Source organism: Haliaeetus albicilla, chromosome 8, assembly GCF_947461875.1.
Source record: "Haliaeetus albicilla chromosome 8, bHalAlb1.1, whole genome shotgun sequence".
Taxonomy (NCBI): Eukaryota; Metazoa; Chordata; class Aves; order Accipitriformes; family Accipitridae; genus Haliaeetus; species Haliaeetus albicilla.
Window position 1 is genome coordinate 34046777 of NC_091490.1, and position 20625 is coordinate 34067401.

General features: G+C 50.7%; 1 long non-coding RNA gene across 5 annotated transcripts; it reads right to left on the bottom strand.

The window, feature by feature from the left end:
• Window positions 1-1599: 1599 nt before the first annotated feature.
• LOC138686451 (uncharacterized) lies at window positions 1600-8602 on the bottom strand. Of its 5 annotated transcripts, none has more exons than XR_011325845.1 (3): window positions 8530-8602; window positions 7529-7662; window positions 1600-6512 (listed from the first exon to the last, which is right to left on the bottom strand). It is a non-coding gene; the product is annotated as an uncharacterized lncRNA (long non-coding RNA). The 5 variants fall into 5 exon arrangements; XR_011325846.1 differs by having other exon boundaries at window positions 1600-5889; window positions 6079-7662; XR_011325844.1 differs by having other exon boundaries at window positions 1600-5379; window positions 5672-7662.
• Window positions 8603-20625: the final 12023 nt, after the last annotated feature.

Sequence of the window (20625 nt, forward strand, 5' to 3'; positions counted from 1 at the left end):
TGCACTGTGCCTGCAAACCCAGCCCTCATCAGGGACAGCTTTGCCCAGCAAAATGCCAAGAAACACAGATGACCTGGCACGGGGCAACCAACCTTCACGCACTGGGATGGCCTCGGGTGTGCTTCTCCTCTTCCCAGGAGCAAGGGTTGATGTGGGAGCAGCAGTGAGGCCAGATCGAGCCTGGAGTCCCTCTGCCATGATACAGAGGGGATCCTCCAATGTCCCTCTGAGGAGGGTGCACACAGTCCTCCCACGCTGGGTCAGAGGAGCTGGTCATCAGAGGGCTGCCAAGGTACACAGACACCCAGGCGTGCACAAAGCCTGCTCCAGATGGCATCTGTCAGAGGGAGCCAGGAGCTGTCTGGGTCAGAGCGCTCCCCATGCACGATTTGGCTCTTCCCCATTCCCAGACATCTCCAAAACCCTTCATCCTGGTCCTGGTTCCAACACAGGAGCGATGTAATCCAGTAAAATGCCTTTTCAGGACACGGTCAACACGCTCACTGCGCTCCCACCTTCACTCAGCTTCCCCTTTGCTTTCCCAAAGCCCACAACAGGCGCTTGAGCTTCAGCTGCTTTCACACTCACATGAGCCAAAACGCTCCTGCCCACACTGGCTGGTTCTTCATAACGGCTGTTCTCTGCCTCCACCACTTGTTCTACAGAAAGATCAGAAGTTCAGAGCAAACTTGAGCAGCCAGCATGGCCATATGATGAAGAACAAGTGATGAAAAGAAGGTTAGTGGTCAAAGTAAGCAGGGGGTAGGGTCTCTGCATGCTGGGCATCACTTCTGCCCAGCTTCAGTGCCACCCTGGCTATGGATACACTTACAGGGCATGTGAAAGCTCATCTGAGCCAGTGGAGGTAGTCCAGCTCCATTGTGAGCCAGTCTCCCAAGCAGGTTACAGCCCAGCAGAGCATCAGGTCTTCTGTGCTCATGGAGGCTGAGACAGAGAGTGTGGATATAGGGGGCACGGAGAGCCTTTTTCTATCAGATCCCAGTGTTGCCATTGCTCACTCTCTCCTCACCCCCTTCTGCTTCAGCTGCTCCCTTGTTATTTCTTCCTAATATCTCCCTGCCAAGTCCTGTGACCACATCCCCCTAGTCCCAGCAAGACCACTGAGGAACCCAGCTGGTCCAGACAACCCCCATTGCCCACCATCCCGTGCAGCTCAGCACGCGTCCCAGCAGCACATGCTGTCCTGGGTGGAGGCCAGCAAGAATGCATTGCCCACAGCAGGGCCATCACGTTTCCCTCCTTCCTCCTCAGGGGAGCTTCATCATTACCATCAATGGAAGGAAGCAAAATGGACACCAGGAGCTGCAGTATGGATTAGATCTCTCCAAGTTTTCCTGGGACAGAGATACAGCCCGGCACTGCAGACCTGAACAGATCCTTTTGGCCAGGGAACAGACTGTGGCCGGTCCAGGAGAGGCTGGGATTCCAGGTTCAACTTTGGAGCCTCTCCCACCTTCCCCGAGTCCCGCAGCTCCTTTGGCTGCTGCTTCCAAACTGATGAGCACTTTAGCTGTTAACTCCGTTTGCAGATTTAAAAGTCAAACCCTGCCACAGGAAATTAAAAGATAATGCAAGGAATTATTTAAAAAATTAATCTTTATTACTCTCCACTCCCAAGCTGCTAATAAAAAAATGTGTTCCTCATGCAGTCTCTATAAAAACAGGTTATAAAGCAGAGGAAGAGAGGAAAGCAGATGCTTTAAAAAAACATCTTTCATCTCTCCACCCTACCTGCCTGCCATAGCCATTCATCTGCACCTGTGTGTCAGCTCCCAGCACTTTCCAACCCAGTCAGCCCCTTTTACCCTGCTAGGTAATGACTCCCCATTTCAATCTCGTCCCCCTTGTCCTCCCTGTTTTACATTTCCAGGAGATCAACAACCCCAGTCCAGAGAGCAGCCTAGAAGGTGGTTTAATAGCACACCTTCCTTGCTCAGGTATCTCTGAGCACTGTATAAACCAAGATGAATTATAGCTCATTACAGAAAGGGCAGGCATTTGGGAAGTAAACAAAGCAGCTATTACAGAAGCCAGCAATAACTCCACAACACTGGAGCAGGGTTGATCATGCAGGAAACCATGCCTGAAAGAGAGGTCAAGGATCCTTGGCAGTTCTTAGAAAGCAGTGTAAGAGGCTGAGAGGCAGGTGGCAATTGCACAGGTTTATTCAGAAGATGCTTCTGTCTAGGGCTGTGCTCAAGAAAGAAGCACAGTCCTTGGTTCTAGCTGCTGTTTGAACCCATGGAGCCAGAAATGGGACTGCAAATTACTTTTGTGTCATGACAGCTGGCATCAGTTAGCCAGGTTTTGGTAGGTCCAAGAGCCACTACAATTGAGCAAGAGCACCCAATCTAGCACGTAAGAGAGATGAAGAAGCAAGAACCATCAAACCCACCAGCTATGTCCACGCCCCAGCAGAAGACACAGCCCTGAGCACAGATCCACATCCCATCAGCCTTCTGGCCAGCTTAGGCATGTGTCTGGCCTGGACCTTCTCAGGAAGACACCCACCACCAGTGCTCCTGCCAAAGAGGTGCCCTTGGGTCTGGTGGAAACACAGCCAGGCCTGGAAGGAGCAGAGCACTTCACCAATGGAGAAACCAAGAGACCAAGAGCTGCTGCATCGCACCACCAGTCCAGCATGAAAGATGGCTCCCTTAGCTGCTCCATGCCCAGAGCTGGGGTTGGGGCAAAGGAGCCAGCTCAGGCATCAGCAATCCCCAGAACATGCCCTGATGGCCATTACTGCAGAAGCAGCCTCAGGGGAGCTGTAAAGTCCAACCTCCCCATCCCCAGTTGAGCAGTACAGGCACCAAAACCACTCCCATCTCTCCTCCAGGCAGCGTGCAGGGGTTTCAGCCCAGGACAGGCAGCTCCACATCTTCTCCTCATCAGGGATAAAAGCAGTATTTGGCCTTTTCCGACTCCAGGAAGCTGAGAAGCAGTCTGAAATAAAGCACTGGTGAAGAACAGACGCCAGGGGTGGAGGAAGGAGAAAAGCAGAAACACAAGCAGGCTCAAATGTGACAAAGAAGAAACCCCTTCCCTCCCCCCCGGCCCGGGAGAGAATGTGCCTGCAGGCACTGCTGGCCGGGACACCTGCAGTCCCCAGCCAGAGGCAGAAGCAGAGGGGGAACACTGCAGTACAGCCAGGCAGGAGGTGGCTTTCTGAGGGGAGGTTGACTGTGATTGATGGCACTGCACTGTGTTCTCACTGATGTAGAAAATTAGAGAGAGATCGCTTCAGATATTGGCCCATCCGAGACACTTGTTGTGTCCATCTCCTGTACACAGGCGCCTCTCCTGGGAGCTCTCCCTCTGGCTTGTAGGCTCATTATTCAGAGTGCTGAACTGGGAAAAGCAACACTATTTTATTATTATTTTTTTTCCCCCTCAACTACTTGATTGTATTATTCTTGGGAATATGTGAGGCACTGATTTGCTCGCTCAGCTACTTGAGGGAAAGTTTGTTTGGTTCTCCTCAGCTAGGAAAAAGTAGCCCTTCACTTTTTTCTTTCTCTCCTCACCCAAGGCAGGGAAGAGGCTCTAGAAAAGATAGGAGCCATTTTTTCAGATGGAAATAGCTCCCTAAAAAGCAGTGAGTCATGCTCCACCCCGGGGCAGATCTGATAGTTGGTAACCACAGGGAGCAATGCTGCTCTCCTAATGTAGCCTTGTGCTAATGTCCTCCTGGAAGGATGGTCCCCTCCTGGCTTCCCATCCCTTTACCATTTAACCAGTTGCTGGTTTTCCTTCCCTTTTACCATGGCCGCTTTTGTCCCTTCTTTGCCTCTCTGCTAGATGCTAAAAGAGTTTTAAAATGGCCTTTAAGTGGTTTTAAAAAATCCATGTATGCTTCCATATGAAATGATGAAGCTAATGGTCTAGATCAGCACAGGTTGGTGGGTCTTCAGGAGACAGGTCACACCACAGACCAGGACACTACTGGGCCCTTGCCTTAAAACAAAGCTGTCCCTCAGCAGTAGGCAACCAGTTTCTTCCCAGCCAGGCACAGCATCTGAGCTCACATCCCTTCAGTCCCAAGGTTTCCAAGCAGGTCTAGAAATGGTAGAGGAACCACTCTGCTGCCAACACAATCCCAAACAGGCCCTACGCTCCTACTACAGCCAGTCACCTCTCTTCATACTCTCCAGGAGCTCCCAGGCAACTACACCTGCCTGGGGAGCAGCACAGGCTCTTCCATTTAGTAAGCATGGCTAGAGGAGACTGACCAAGATGTTGCATGTGGGAACTCCCACCTCTGGAAAGGGCAGGGAAATGATTCAATTTTGTTCATGACTCCAAACTCAGCCACTGGTTTCTCCCTCCAGCTCTCCAGCTTGGGGCAGCTAAGCTTGTTCCCATGGCAAAAGGGCAAGTGTCTTTTTTCGCTCTTGTGTATCTCAAGAAGTTTCCCTGCTTTGAAGCCCATTGCTCCTGAATTGGGGAGCTCCTCACAACAAGACATTAGCTAAACCCAACCCTGCTTGTCTCCTTTGTTAAAAAAAAGATGACTATGCCACCAGCTCCAGCCCTGCCAGCACTCTGATCATCCCCGGGGTCACAACACACTGAGGGCTGGCAACAAGCAGCAAACACCAAATTCAAGCCAAAGCCTGAAGCACTCGAGAAATACCCACAGGAAGACGACTTGGAACAACGCGTCCCCCTCCCTTCCTCCCACATCCACCAGAGACTGACCCCAGCATCTGCTACCAGTTTTCCCAGTGGTGGTTAATCATCTGCCCTCTGGAAGTCCCTTCTCGGGGTGCAGAACAACCCCCCCACATTCCCCCTTTCTCCATCTGCTGATGGCTCCCCTCCACCCAGGCTGAGCCTCCCCCAGCCTAAGCTAACAGTAGGAAATTAGCATTAAAATGATAGCTTGCTATTAGTGGTGCCTCGGCTCCCTATCACGCTCCAGGAACAGCAAATGACAGGCTGTGATTTCCCTGCCTCGATGCAAGGGAGAGGGAGCAACGGCAGCCAGAAGTGCTGAAGTTACCCAAGGAAAGTTTCAGGCTCATCTCTCCCACCCCAGCAGCCCCTTCCCTTCACCATCCCCATCGTGCTCATCCACCGCACAGGCAATCCTACAAACAGATGGCACCTGGGCAGGAAAGCAGACAAATTGGCTCCCACCTGCAGGAGCACTAAGAGCTTTCAAAGCAGACGAGTGCTCACTCGCCAAGAGCCCTGCGGTGTGGAGACGCCAGAGGAATCTGCCATCGCTTGCCTTCCTCCCTCCTTGCTGCTCAATGGCTCCTGCTGCATCCTTGTCTGGTTGCAAGCACGCAGCTGGCTCCTCCTGGGAGCCGGTGGCAGGAGGGGATGGTCGCTGCATCCTGAATCAGGCACCTGGAAGAGGTAATTCAGGCTGAGCATCAATGGAGTGATGCTTTTTACGTGTCAGCACAACACTTTGGTTTGGAGGGCTCACAGCTAGCCTGAAGCAAGAGGGTTTTCTTGGGCCCCCGCTGAACATCCATCTGCTTGTCAAAAAAACAGCTCAGCTCAAGCTGCCTGCTCTCTCCTCCTGCCAAAGTGGGGGTCTGCCCTCCCAGAAACTTCCCCTCCTTGACCAGATACCTGTGGCAAGAGCATGGAGAGATTAATTTCATTTTCTGCCTGCCTGCTCCTCTGAGCCTACCTGGCTGAAAGGTTCTTAGTACATCGAGGCCAGGGAAGCAGCTTGCGACTCAGACTGCAGAAAACCAAGAGGCAGGAGGAGGTGAAAAAAATCCATGGGTGTCAAGGCAGGTTGTCATCTCCCTTTGGGTACCTGAGTGACCCTGCAGAGTTACGGCAACTGAGGATCTCATAGCTGGTGCATTCCTCCCTGCAGAGCCCCATAGCGCTGGTTCCTACCTACAGCAGGGAAAGGGGACACAGTGAGGCCAAGACATGCAGGAGTGCCTGGGTGATTTCAGCACATCTTACGTGGAGTCATGCATAACACTGCTGAAAAATTCCATTCAAAATTACCTTTTAAGCCACTTGGGTAAGGTTGAACAATCCCCTCCCCTCTACCTCATCCTTACCTCTCTTAAAAAGTACCTGGACAAGCAAGTGAAGGCAAGTGTCCTCGAGCCCCAGCCTGCTGATTGCCTTGTAATGGGCCTAGAAGGTGGGATGCAAAAGGGAGAGGGTAAAGGATGGCAGGAAAAAGCAGGATAAACCAGTTACCCCTTCCCTGGCATTCCTATCAGCAGCTGAGACGTGGGAGCGAGGAGAGGACTCTGATGATGATGGATGGCAGACAACCGATCCTTGGCAAGGCGGAACAGGAGCAGAAGGAAGCACTGCTCCCAAAGGCGATCCTCTCACCTCCTTGGGATAAGAAAAACAACCATCAGAGGCAGCAGCAGCGGAGGAAGGGAACGCACTCTTCTCCCTGCACGTTTGGTATTCATCTCCGGCCTGTCGGAGGGGGCCACGATCCAACCGCACATTTGTATATTCACTGAGCTGTACACCGGCTCGGCGGATTCCTGACAGATGCAGATGGCAAAGCCATTTTTCATAAGGTAAGGGAAAAAGAAAAGAAAAAAAAAAAAAACAACCGAAGACAGGTTCAGGCATCAGCCGGAAAAGATGCAAGACAGGATCAGGGCTAATAGAGAACCAGAATCAGATTAAACTCTTGGATCTTTAAGTGCACAAAGAGGCCTGTCCCCTGCCTCTGTTTTCTAGTGTGGCCTGGCAGCGGCAGCTACCTCTGTAAGCAGCTGGAAAATGAAAGCTGGACCCAAATCAGCACTAATGCTTTGCTGAACTGGCCCTTGAGGACAGAAGGCGAGCAGAGGGACTGCTGGAGTAGTGTGGGCACAGGCACTCTTCTATGAGATTAGCTCCCATTTAGAGGAGGTGAGAGACAGCCTGCAGAGAACATTAACCATTAACATGCTTGTCTGCCCCCCAGACCCTGACTTAGTTCGGGCCTGGCCCCCAAAGAACATGGATGGCCCCCAGGGCTCTGAAGGGACATCCCTGGCAGACCTCCTGCTGGTACGAGGGTGCCAGTATGGCAAAGGACCACTCTGTGGAATGTTCCCCATGATGGCAAACATAGCAGCTCCCAATGGCCCCGATTTGTCTCAGACAGTGACAACGGTTCACCCTCTGTCCCAGATCACCACACAGCAAAGAGGCATCACTGACACATAGCTGTTCACCGACAAAGCAAGAAAAGTGATCCTCAGCACAGTATACATCATCCCTTGGGCAGCATGTATGCATGCCCTGTTTGGCACTGGGAGCCAGTGGTTCTTGATGTAAGCCAAGGGGAAGGGAAAGGAAGAAGTACCCTCACAGAGAGAAAGATTTCACCTCTGCCAGTGGCATTCTGTTATTGTCACCGCCAGCCATAACATCACCCTCTTGATGAGAAATCTAAGTTGACAGTGATACAGGAAAGGAGCTGAGAAGGCGGCAAACTCTGCCCAGCCCTCTCTGTAACCCGAAATCTCCCCTGGCTTCCAGCGTCTGCATGAAGCAGAGCCAGTACCTCATCACCAGGTTACTAAGCAAGTAGGTCTTCCTTTTCCAGAGCCATAGAATAATCTTTCCTTGCAGTTATCCATCCTTCTGGGCAACTCTGAGGAGAATTTAATTTTGATCTCTGTTGTATCCTCTTCATTTCTGAAATGAGAAACACATGCAGAAGCCACATCCCCTTTGCAAAACAACACATGCATCCATAAACTGAAGTCACCAAAGCCTGAAGAGTTTCTGGTGCCAAAGCCCAGGTGCTTTCAGACTCATCAAAGGTGCATTGAACACCATCAAGCCCTGCTGCCTGTGGCATTTCCAGCTGACATTCGCCCCCCCCTTGCTTCGGGAACAGACAAGCGCAGGGCTGGGCAGCGAGGCTTGGCGAAGGTTACTGCCGAGACCTGGTAGAAATGTCATCCAGCAGCATACACTTCAAGAAAGATTCATTCCCAAGCAGCCTGGCTCCATAATAAAAGTGTCAGAGCAGCTGACTTGCTTCCCCCCAATCTCATTGCCTCCAGATTTATCCTGTCTCAGGTCTCTCTCCCTCCATAAGCCAGCACGTGCCTTTCCTTTCAATAGGCTGGCACCGAAACTCAGCCAGCTGAGATTGTAGGAGAAAAACAAAAATAAGCCAGGTGAAGGGAACAGGGGGGAAAAATGCTCAGGAGCCAGGTTTTCCTCTAATTTTGACTGTGCTCAGTTCTGAGAGGGAGGAGGGGAAGGTGAGAGGTACCTTAACATGAGAATACTCCACAACTAGAAGCCACCTGATTTTGTGTCCCAAACCAATGCCCTAGCTGCCAGGCTGTGTCACCTCCCTCTCAGGAAGCTCAAATCACATTCCTGATAAAACCCATCTCAGAAGACATGAGTATCTCTGAGCCTGTCACCCTCCTGGCCAGGGAGCCTCTTCTCAGAGGGCTGTGCACATGGTGGGCACCCAGAAAGCAAGGAGAGGAGATGAGATTCCCTGCGAGTCAGAGTCTTGGGGAGTGCTGAGCACTGGCTTACCTTCACCGCAGAGATGTGATGTTAATGCAGTATAGCAGGCAGCCCCAAAGAGAGAACAGGTCTTCAGGGAGTTTAGGGGGAGGGAGAGATGTTAATGGTCCTTTGCAAAGCGCTAAAAATACCCAGAATGGCCAGAGTTTCTGTTGTTCTTCCCTGCCCACCCACCCCCTCCGCAAAGGAATGTGCCACACGTATTAAAACAATTTCCCTCCAACATGCAAGATAGGACCAGGCAAGGCATCCTTCAGCTGTGAGTGAAAGAGACAGAGCCTGCCTTTGTCAGGAGCACGCCAGCCCCAGGGAGGCGAGGTGGGGGATGGCAGACACCGACTGCAGGGATCCTGCTGGCTAATTCCCAGTAACCAGGACAGACAGGTCTGTGCCAGGTGCCCAGCTGGGGTGCAGGGTGTGCTTCTCCAACACAACGGAGACATCAATAGCAGAAGCGAGTCCTGGGCATCTCAACTGCCCTGGGGGGATGCAGACTAAGAACAGATGCCTGCGATAGTGGACTGGGGGTTGTGGAGCAGCTTTCCATGGAGCAGAGAAAGCCTCTGCGACCCCAGAGACCGTCTTGTTACATTTGCAAAGCATGTGGTAGGAGGCAGAGCCCACGATACCTCCTGGACCTATGGACCTTAACACCCAAGGACATCTTTCTCTGGCCCATGCTAGGGTACACCTTCAGGTAGGTGGCTTACAACCTAGCACCCATTTCCTCCATTCAGTTGATGGCATGGAGAGTGCCAGTTTACTTCCAGCAGTGAGTGCTGGTTGATAGTCAGGAGAAAAACCAAACCCACCCCCACCAGGCTATAAAAGCATTGCTTTGCTGTGTCACAGCTGTTTCTCACATCTGGATGCAGACAGCACTTAAAGTGTTGCAGCTGGCACCAGCTCCTCGGTTAGCATCTTCTTGTCCTGTTAACACCAGGCAGGGGAGAGGTCCAGCAGTTGAGGTGAAGGGGCACTTCATCTCTGTCAGGTTCTCCTCCACTAATGAAAATGTTTCTCCAGCATGTCCTCGGGAAGGCTTCCTTCAGCTCCAGCCCCCGTGTGATTGAAGGCTAATCTCTGTTACTCTTGGCTGAATGGCAGCCCACGAGGAAGGTGATGTATTGTGTTTCCCTTTAACTCGACATTTAATGGTGCTGGCAAAAGAAGAAAAAGCGCCAGATGTTTCCAAATGCAGAGATGTCAGGGCAGGAACAGGGGCTTCACAGACTGCGACCAGAGCACACCTCTATAAATTCAACCCTGCTTTGAAGGGCCATTTCGCATGCCAGTGTGACTCCCTCCCGGAGACAGTCCAGCTGATCGCATGTGGCCGCAGGAGGCAACACGTCCTGCAGCCACCCTGTGGGACATGACTGGCCTCCAATGAGCTCCCCATCATCAGTCTGGTCAGTGCAGAGACCTGGGAGAAAGGCCAAGGTCTGGAGTGCAGACTATTTGGGGCCAGGGAAGAGAGCACATGAGGGGGGCTCGGCACTCGCAGGTGGTGTCCTTGGCTCCTCTGGCTGGCTTTGAACTAGTCTCTGAAGCCTCAAGATGTGAAGTTTTCCAATGTGCAGTGTTACCTTCCTTTTAAAATGCTTGGAGACCTACCAATAAAGAATGGAGAGAAAAAATTAGGATTACAATCCTGCTGGTCTGCTGCTCGCACTCAAAGAGACCTGGCTCCATGACACACTAATCTTTCTCCTCTGGTCCAGAGCCACAGCTCTGCAAACATGCTCCAGGCCATCCCCACTAACTGTTGCTCTCCTGTTGTTTCTGCCCTTGCTGGAACAATCCAATTACCCATCATGGTGCTCTCTGCACCCTCCACCTGCAAGACTTTGCAGCTTTTCTCCTCCTTTTTTGCCCCTACAAACCCACCAGCATTATTGAGGATGCCCAAACACAACACAATGTCTCCTGTTTGCTTTCCCTTCCTCTCCTCACCCCGCTCCTGACCTTCTCCCAGCCCTGCCTGCCACTGGCACTGGGTGTGGGGTGCTTACCATGGGCCACACAAAATGCATCCTCCAACAGCTAAAGCTGGAGGAGAAGAAAAAGGAGAAATTAAGAAAACAGACAGGAGGAGAAAGAAAAAACTTCCAGTTACTGGCAATTAGCTGTACTTAATGCTCACCCGCTGTGCACCGTGCCCCAGACACAATGACTCTGGTAGGTGAGCACGCAGGGTGGCACACCAGGGACCTGCAGGCACTGCGCACAGGTGAGCACACAAGGTGCTTGTTGAAGGTATTCCAACCTATTTGGTCAACTACCTGGGCACAAATGGCTGCAGCCCTTTTGGGGGCCTCCTGTAGCTCAGCCAAATCAGGGACGGTGCTTTTCTCTGCTCCCACCAGCTGTGGCCCAAGCCCTAGGGCAGAGGAAGAGGCCCTTGCTCAGAGCTGAAGCCCAGCACGGGAAATTGCCCAAGGCATATCCATCCTCATTCCCAGACCCATCTGCCCGGGTTATGTGGCTGTTTTTTCTTCCCAGGAGAGATAGAAGCTACAGACAGCACCACGGGCTGCCTGTTGACACAGTCGCAGACGGCACAGCTCTAGCTGACAGAGATGCCTTCCCCTCCATGGGAGGACATGCTTTGCTCCCAGCCGGGGGGAAGGCGGAGGCACCCAGCATGCTGCCGCGGTGGAGGAGGCACTCAGCCAGCCGCTAATGCTTCCTACTGTCTTGGAGCAAAGGGATGAATTAGCTTTTATTAGCTCTTACAAAGAGCACATCACTTCTGCCCTCTTGTCCTCGCACAAGACTCATGCACAGACTCAGCTGTGCTGCAAGTGAAGCAGAACCAACTTACCTCCGTGCCGGCGGCCCCAAACTCCTGTTGGGTCTTGTATAAATCTTATAAATCTTGAAACTTAGACAAGCTAGGAGTTAGGATAGAGCAATCCTCCTGAGGGTGCTGCAGGGCCCTTGCTGCCCAGAAGCACTTTAAAAAGATGGATGCTCGGCTTTTATGTCCGGATCTCTCAGGTGGCACCACACATGGCCCGAAGGAGGGCATGCTCTCCACGTCAGCAAAGCCAGAGCCACTGCACAGTCCCTACTGCTGACACCCAAACTCGAGGCTGTTATTTGGGGGGGTGGTCTGTGGTTTCCCGCTGAGCGCTCCCGCCACATGATGTATTCCTGACCCCCAGCACCCAGCCATCAGCAAGGCTGAGGGATGGTGCTTCTCCAGAGAAGTCTCTCTGAAGTCGCTCTGGGGCTTGTTAGCAGGGTGATAAAGGGGATGAATGGCCTCAGAGAAATGCTCTGTCTCCTGCTGTGGCATTCATTATCCTTTAGCTGGGCAATTCTTCACACCAGCCAGGAGCTCTGGGCTTGCTCGTTTATTGTCCTCAGGGGCTGTTTTCCACAAGAGGCCACGCTCTGCACTTGTGCTTGTCGCCCCAGGCAGCTCGAACGTGCCTGAAGAGCCCGCAGCATGGCAGCCGCGCAAGATGGCTGGGGGCAGAGACGTTCTTCCCCTGGGTAGTCTCTGAGCTCATCGCCTTCCTCCCACACAACCAGCTTGCTTTCCCAAACTCGCAATTTGGTGATCTGAGCCGCAGCTGCCCCCCAGATCTGCAGGAAACAGAGCTGGGCACATTTTCAGCCTGATTTCCTAGGAAGTGCAGAGCATATGCAATCCTGCTGCATCACTCTGTCCTCTGCCCACTCCCCAGCAACTTCTGACACTGCGAACAGATTTCAACCTGATCTGACAGAGAGGCAGAGGTCTTGGAGACAGTCAGAGTCTATAAATTTCATGGGAACAGACTGTCAAACAGAGGAGAGACATTATTAGCACCTTCCAAACTGCAGTGTATCATTCCTTATTAGACATCAGACAATCTGCGTGGGAGAAAGAGAGATGCTATAAATATCCTGGTAAGGGGGGATGCTCCATTCAGCACAAGCAGCTTACTACACAGCAGAGAATCCAAACCCACGCTATATATCCACAGGAGACGAAACTTCATGGATCCCACTGCACACAGTACTAATGGGAGAAGGTTTCAAGCCTGCTTGGCTGATAGGAGAGCCAGCCAGCTAAGATGGCATGTTGGCCTTCGGAAAGCCTCCAGAAACGGGCTATGTGCTCTTCCCTTGCCATTCTTCCAGTGACCAAGCTGAGGTTCCACTGCATTTCCAGCTTGAATTGCCATCCCAGCCATATGGATGAGTTCAGATGCTCCCTGAAATGCAAGAGACATGCCCAACTCCAAGGAGGAACACTGACAGGCAGAGCAGCTCCCTCACCCTTGCAACCCTCCCTGTGCCTCTCTGCCACATGGGCAGAGATTTCACCTTCCAGCAAGACGTTTCATCCACAGGTTGCTGCCAGCAAATACCAGGAAGGCAGCCCGGAGTCCAAGCAGCCACCTGGGGAGCTCACAGCAGTATCACTTACACATCAAGGTACCCATTAGTGGGTTGACTGATTAGTGGCACAGAGAGAGGGAGCCTGTCCCTCTTCACACAGATCGTTGCTGAAGACCAGACCCACTCACCAGCCTCAGTACAGATCTGTAAGCCGGGGCCAGCACGCAGCTGGCAGGCAGCAGCATGGGTGCAAAGCTCAGCCTTCGCCTGGCAGGACAGAGGGAGCCCCACCAACCCTTCCTCTTCCTCCTAAAGGCTGAAGGGGACACAACAGCCTCTTGGTTCTCCTTTAAAAGTCAATTAAACAGTTCGCACATTGTGCAGTGCAATACAGCCTTCAGAGAGCAACACCAAGAAGCCATTTACTAGAGCTGCTGACTGGCCTTTCTTCCTCACCTCCTTTCAATGATCCAATTAGGAGACCCTCATTAGGCTGTTCCAGGGTGGAAACTGGAGTTGCTCTTGCCAGGAACTCCCCGTCACTCATCGCTGCTCTCCGGTACAGGAACGATTAGCAGCAAGTGTATGGTACATGGTAAGGCAGCAAAGGCGAACGGAGCTTGCTAAGGCTGAGCCCAGCATTTCAGTGCTGTCTGACACTGCTGCAAGAAAGCCAAACTCCATATGCAATCTGGGGACTGAGCAGGGTAATCCCTGTGCTCATTTAGGATCTGCACTGACCCTGTCATTATCTGTTTGCAGTGCCATTTGCAGCCTCAGGCATCCTAGAGCCCTGGAAGTAATTGAGAAGTGGGAAATAGCCTTTTTCTCTCCAGCTCGTATGTGATGATGGCCCACCTGGCCAGACGTATTTTGGGGCTTCTCTGATTCACCCAGTAAAGGTCAAGTCCCAGGAGGTGCCATCAGCCCAGAGGATCATGTATCTCTTGTACCTGCAGGGCTTCAGCTCTGCAAAAAGCGAAATTTAAACATGCGCTACAGCACATCCTTTATTCCAAAAAAGGATTTACACTTCACGGGTGCTTGACTCCCTGTTCTGCCCAACCAAAGGAGTGATGGGGATTGCATCCAGGTTTGTGTCTGTTAAAAACAAAAAAGAAAATCCAGAAATCCAGTCACTCTATCCTAATTGTTCTGATCCAACCTTTCACAGCATTGCATTGAGCTAAAGGGCCGCACCTGAAAGTATGCCAAGAGTAGCATGAAATGTTAATGTTGCAATTAAAACAATATGAATATTGCAGCACCGCTCTGCTGCTCCCCATCCACTGAACAATTCTCATTCAATGGAAGTCAAGTTACATTTGAGGAAATAATGAGGTCTGCTAATTAAGTCTGGCCTAGGAAGACAGCAGTCTTAAAAGGAAAAAAAGAATTAAAAAAAAATCACATCTCCCCAAAATGTGTACATTTGCTGCTTATTACCTGCAAAGGGAAATCATTAATGCTGTGCAACGCCAGGATCACAGGTCAGTGCCATTGTCTTATTGCACACATCTAGAGGAAATTATCTTTTTAATGATAAAACGCATAAGTCATGACCTGCTTTGTCCCTAGGAGCTGAGCGGGAAATGCTGGGCTGACACTTTCCATACTCTGAATGCAGAAAGCAGGTACCTGACAGTGAATGCCAAATCCAGGCTGGGCTAGTGAGAGGCAGGCAGGGGCTCCAAGGGGCTGAAGGCAGCAGACTGCGTTCAGCTGACACAAGATGGGTCTCAGCTTGTACACGGGGAAGGGATTTTTCCTCCCCAGCCACCGAGACAATTGAGTGACAGTGACATCAGCTCAAGCTGGTGGAAGCCACAGGGAAAGAGGCTGCTGGGTCAGTCCTAGGGGGACAAAGATTGGTCAGGATTGTCATGAGTTTTAACTCTAACAAGAGGCAACAGAGGAAGACCCCTCTTCCTGCCCTTTGCATCCATCAGTCGCTGTCCCAAGACACAAGTGCGTGTTGCAATAACATGAAGACAAAGCAACAGCCTCGAAAAAAGAAACATCAGGTCCAGGGGTCCCAAAGGAAATCTGTATCAACACACTGCACCCATAGTTTCCCCACCTTCTTGTCTTTCAACACCTTCCCAGATCTCTTTATCCATGGTGGTGGTTGAGGCTGCCACCATGTCTCCTGTGTTCTCCCCAGCCCAGATAACTGCAGAGGGAAGTTGGGGTGGGGAGGGTATGGCACTGTGCATATTTCATGGGAAGAGCAGAAGGCTGGGAACAAGCCCACCATGTCTTCCTGCTGATTTGGCTGCCTTTTCTCTTTGTCAGAGTTTCAGGAGCATACAAGACCTACTCATCCTCCAGGCCTAAATTTTGCCATTAGACCAAATCTGACCAACCAGCATGGAGTTGTCTAGGGGCCACAGAGCAGCTTGTTGTGTAAAGAGCAGGCTATGGCAGTCCAAACCTCTCCTGCTGCTGGAGCAACACCCCTTCCTAATCTGCTTCCCAATTCTCCAGAAGAAAAGTCATCCAATGGAGGGGTGAGGGAGGGCACTGGAGTCCTGGTTCATTCCTTGACCACTGCTGACACTCTGAACTTTCGCCTGTCTTTAATACAGATGACATTCCTGGTAAGATCCAGAGACTGAGCCACACTGACCCGACATGGAAACATGAAGATCCAAATGTGGGGGAATCTCAAACCATCAGGAAGAAAACACTTCATTTGAAAGAGGAGAAAAATCCAGATGAAAAGATCAGAAAGGACCTTCCAAGTCCTAGATTGTCCTAAGGGACTCAGATACTATTTCTATCCATCTGTGGCCTCCTAGAGATGGAAGAGAAATAAACCTATTTGGTCACCAAGGTCCACTCAGGAGGAGCAGACCTGTCCCCACCACCTGCAGCTCACTGTTTTGTGGATGAGTAGGTGGTCTCCTCCTTTCAGCCCGCTTCTCACTGTATTTCCAAATGCACCAGCACTTGCTGCTACCAAGTGTCTGTTCTGCAATAAAGAGCAATAAACATGCCAGAGTAATTAATGTCTTAACAACTTATTACAATCCTCAGATAATTAATCACAAAAGCTAAACATGCTGTCTCACCCTCCTAATGTGTTAATGCTCTAATTATTATGCCTCAATTAAGGGGAAGTCAGCGCTCCTTGCTTAGAAGTGCATGTTTAATAAGGGTGCTTGAATGCAGGCAAGTTGAAGTGGGAAGGGAGGGGGTGATGGGGGTTAAGGAAGAGGACACCATTTTTAATGAGGTTTCACGGGTGGCTCGAGGCAAGGAATTGACAGCCCCTATCTAGGATCTCACACACGACTGCACGTGGAACTGGGGGCCATCTGCGATGGCTCTGTGCTCCGCTTCCCACCGGGCTATTTATAGGAGAAGCAGCATGTGGGGCACAGAGAAGGCAGAGACTGGAGATGAGCAGTTACACTGTGGATCTGGCCAGCACTAGACAGCAGAGCTGGCAGCTTGCAGAGCAGTCAGCAACAAGAGTAGGTGTTCTCTATCCAGCCCACTTCTTGCTGTATTTCCAGACACACAGGCACTTGCCACCTCTCCTGTCCCACATGAAGCATCCCTATTGCCCAAGCCTCTCCAGCACAGTCCTGCTTCCATGATGCACCTTGCCTCCAATCAAGCCAGCTCTGGGACATCCCATGTTGATGATAAGAACAGCCCCCAAACCCCAGGATTACTCTTGGGATGTGACAGAGCAGCTTATCTGATTTCAGCCATTGCCTGGTGGTTTTCCACAACTCCTTGTTGCATGAGCAAACAGAAAGCCGTGTCTCGAAGAGCACACCATTAAAACATGCTTGTTTATAAGTGGGGAAACTGAAGGCCAAAGAGAGATATTCTGCAGGGGACTTTATGGTGGTTACTACCCCTGAATCTGCCTTTCTGCTGCCTGGCTCTGAACCTCGCTGGATGTTGGGAAACCTCAGAAGGAGGTTCTTGGTGATGAGGAGCTTGAGCAGACGGTAACGATGAATGTAGGACCTGGACCCCTCACTGTGCGATAGCAGGAGGTCCCTGCTGTACTCAAGACACAGGTCTGCATCCATATGATCCTCGTTCTTGGGAAAGACTTTTGGTACAAAGTATAGTCAAGGCAAAGATGGCATCACTTCCATCCCACCCTGCAGAAGCGATGCCCCCAGAGAGCAAAGGGCTCAAGATGTAGGACTTGGTGAGAGGTGGCACAGCTCTGTAATGCAGCAGGCATGGGAAGCTGGGACTGGGATGGCCAGGCTCCAGATCTTGGTACCATACAAGAAGCTGCAACAGAAGAATGGCTGGAGCCCAAGACTCCCAAACAAAGCCTCTAAAAATTTTCTTTTTCCAATAAGAAGCTTTTGAAACAACTCCCCCGCTCAAGTGGGTCTTCAAACACAAGAAAGCTCTCCCTGAAATAGACTGGTTTCTGTTCCATCCAAGCTTTTTAAAATTTCTCAGACAAAAGAATCACCAGAAGCATTTCCAGTCTAGGTTCAACTGGAAAATGACTGCATTTCCTCAAGAAATAACACACTGTGTAGGTTTGGATGGTTCCCTCTGAGGAATAAGGGAGAGGGAATAAGAAACAAAACAAAACAAAGCAACCCAGAGGGGACATGAATTTTAAAACCCATGAACAGGTTTGGTTTTCAAATAATCAAAATGAAAAAATATTTCACATAGTCACTTCCACAAAAATAATTCTGTCACCCTGATTCTTTGGTGATGTCTCATGAAAAACAAAAGCAAGCTCTCCACCTCTGCTCACCTCACCTACAGTACCTCTGAGACAGCAACCTGCCAGCAGTTTGACTGGAGAAAAGGGCCTCATGTCTCCCTATAGAGGCAACCTGTGGATTCCCCCAGGGATGAGGGCTCCAAAAGAAGATTTGTGTGTTGGGCTCTCTCCATGCTGCTTTCCATTCCAGCATCAGTCTTGACCTGCCCAGACTTTCCTTCATCCCTTTGATAAGGATGACTTTAGGCATCCAGCTCTAGTTCCCCACACTTGGCTGGAGACATCGCAGGACTTTATCTCAGCAGCTTCACTTTGCTCTGGAGTTGCTGCATGGAGACTCCACCAGAACCCAACCCATCCTGCAAAACCTGACCATCCAGGACAGGGCCATCAAAATCACGGAAATCTGAGCAAACACAACCTGACTAGGGAGATACAAGGTATATGATGCCTCCTGAGGAACCAAAGGGTCCTTCTACTGCTATTTGCACTGACTGGTGGATTGAGGAGTTTTCTATGGCTGTTGGCATCTATGTTGTTCATCTACGCTGAAGATGGCTGTGCTCAGACATGAGACTGTTAACTTCTTTCTTTGCAAACATACTACCCAAGTCTCTCAGGCACTGCAAGAAAGTGGCTGGCTGCTTTTGTACCTCTCCCTTCTCACCACTACCATCAATTCAGTGGTTACTTGAAAATATGGGCCATTATTTCAATTCTGGGGCTAGAAATTTTGGCTTGGTTATACTAGATTTGACCTATTCCAAAGCATCAAGTCAGTTGAATATCTGGTGTTAGGAGTTTTGGAGAAGTTGACTGGATTATGTTAGTATGCTGTGGGGTTGGTGTCATGGTTTAACCCCAGCCGGCAACTAAGCACCACACAGCTGCTTGCTCACTCCCCCCGCCAGTGGGATGGGGGAGAGAATCAGGGGAAAAAAAAGTAAAACTCACAGGTTGAGATAAAGACAGTTTAAAAGGACAGAAAAGGAAGGGAAAATAATAATAATACTAGAATATACGAAACAAGGGATGCACAATACAATTGCTCACAATCCACTGACCGATGCCCAGCCAATCCCCAAGCTGCGGCACCCCCAGCCAACTCCCCCCAGTTTATATACTGGTCATAATGTAATAAGGGATGGAATACCCCTTTGACTCATTTGGGCCAGCTGTCCTTGCTGTGTCCCCTCCCAGTTTCTTGTGAACTCCCAGCCTCTGCTGGCAGGGCAGTGTGAAAAGCTGAAAAGTCCTTGACTTAGTATAAACACTGCTTAGCAACAACTAAAACCGTCAGTGTGTTATCAACATTATTCTCCTCCTGAATCCAAAACACAGCACTATACCAGCTACTAAGAAGAAAATTAACTTTATTGCAGCCAAAACCAAGACAGTTGGAAAAAGCCCTTGACCTAGAAGAGTGCAGTAACACACAGCTCCTGTGCCAGACTATTTTCCCTGGGATGCTCTGGGCCTCGTTTAGCCTCTACCCACAAACAACATGAGACAAGGCATCAAACCTGAGCCTTCCTCCCAGTACAGTGGACTCACGTCCCCAGTAATCCTCACTGCCCAGCCTGAGCATGCTCCTATTCACACTGGAGCAGATGAAACAGAGAGGAGAATCACCATGCTCCTTTGCACCTTTCCCATTTGAACTCAGGATCAGCTTCTTGGAGCAAGACACTGCCCTGACAGCCTGAGATCTGCTCCCGGACATGCTCACACAAAACACCTGCAGGCAGCAACAACACATGGGCATGTTCCCAGAACTCTATAGAGCAGAGCCTGAATTTTGAGGGCAGCCTCTGGAGGAGAACAGGTAATCATTACACGAATAAATATGAGAAGTAAGGACCATCAGACAGCACAGCATCACTGCTTCCCAGAAAAAGGCAGTGGGCCTGAGTGGATTAATGTGCTGGACCACGAAGCTGGTGCCACTGGAGCCCAGATGCCCCTAACCCCAACCTCACAGCCCCCTCCAACAGGAGCCTTCTGAACTCAGCTTACCCCTTCCCTCCGCCTGCTGCCTTTAAGACAGCATGCAGGACAACAGCTGGGAAACCCAATCTGGTCCAAATTTTGTTACAACCCTGCTGGTTTTTATCCTTGTTTACCAGCATTAATTTTAATGGCTTTCCCTACATTAACTTTGTCCTGAACCGGTTGAAGGAAAATTCCTACTCACTTGCCTTCTGGAGAACAGCCTGGGTAATTTTCCCTTGTCACATAAAAGCCCACCTGGGCTCCTCAGGAATGACAACCACACTGTGTACTTTGTTGAGGGCAATAAACTTCCCAAGGCTGGGGGAGGAGAATTTACATATCCTTGAATACACTGGCCGTTCTTTGTTCAGTTTGGGTCTTGGCTTGTGCTCATCCAGCAAGTGGAAATTTCTTCCTCCTGTTCAGCATGGAAGGGAACTACTGAGCCTGCACCAAGGAACTGTAATACTTGCAGGCAAAGTGGCAACCTCTCCAAGTCGGGGCAGCTTTGGGCTGGGTTCATCACTGGCCATCTGAGTCTCATTTTCCCTTGGAATCATTAAAAATGCCTGCAAAACAAGTCCTGAAAGAGATAACGGTGCTAGAATATGCATGGAGAATGTTTCAGAGAGGTGAGGAGCCGAAATAAAGGTTGCCTTGTCCTCCACACCAGCCCTCTACTCTGCAATGCCCAACTTTGCCCATGCTGGCAGAGTTGGGCATTGCCCAAAAGGCAGTGCCCCTATTTGTGCTGTCTCATGTATCCCACACACACCTTTATTCACAGCAGGGGAGCAGAAGTGAGGATGATGCAATGCCTGAGCTTTCTCTCTCCTGTCCACTCTCCTTCTTCTCTATCTGGCTCCTTCCAGCCACCATCCTGGCTTCCTGAAAGAGACATCATAACTCCATCCAGGCTGGGCTCTGCAGGAAAGAAAAAGACTGTCCTTCCCTTTGCTCACCAGATGCTGTGAGCTGTGGTTCCTCTCCTTTCTCCAGTTCACAGAAAGTTGTGACAGCTCAGGCCATGGGAAAGAAGAGAAACACTCAGG